The sequence below is a fragment of the Priapulus caudatus genome, unplaced genomic scaffold, assembly GCF_000485595.1.
Source record: "Priapulus caudatus unplaced genomic scaffold, Priapulus_caudatus-5.0.1 Scaffold2309, whole genome shotgun sequence".
In the NCBI taxonomy this organism is placed as follows: Eukaryota; Metazoa; Priapulida; class Priapulimorpha; order Priapulimorphida; family Priapulidae; genus Priapulus; species Priapulus caudatus.
This window is the reverse complement of record NW_014579370.1, coordinates 3,157-3,710: the sequence shown is the minus strand read 5'-3', so window position 1 is coordinate 3,710 and position 554 is coordinate 3,157.

Below are 554 nucleotides of genomic sequence, written 5' to 3'. Positions count from 1 at the left end.
TATAGTATGTTCAGTCTATGCTGTATGCTTAGTATAGTATGTTCAGTCTATGCTGTATGCTTAGTATAGTGCATTCACCCTTCACCCGTAGACATGAAGATCAATAATACAGAGATAAAAATGTGCAGCGTGGATACCAGGAAATTAACGCGCTCACATGCCAACTTTATATGCATTATTTGATTTTTTATTTATTTGCTTAGCGTTGGTAGGCGTTGGTAGGCGTTGGTAGGCGCGTTATATTCATAAGCGATTGAGTCGCAGTATCGTTTTGAATTTATTAATGAACATTGCTTATACTGTAAATCGATGCCGCGCGTTTAATTGAGCGACACACACACACACGGAGAGGATCTTGCGAGCAGAGAGAGAGAGTAAGAAAAGCGACAGGAGAGAGATGAGAGAGAGGGAGAAGTGTGTGTGTGTGTGTGTGGTGTGGGTGTGTGTGTGCTGTTGTGCTGTTGTGTGTGTTGTGTGTGTGTTTGGTGTGTGTGTCGCTCAATTAAACGCGCGGCATCGATTTACAGTATAAGCAATGTTCATTAATAAATTCA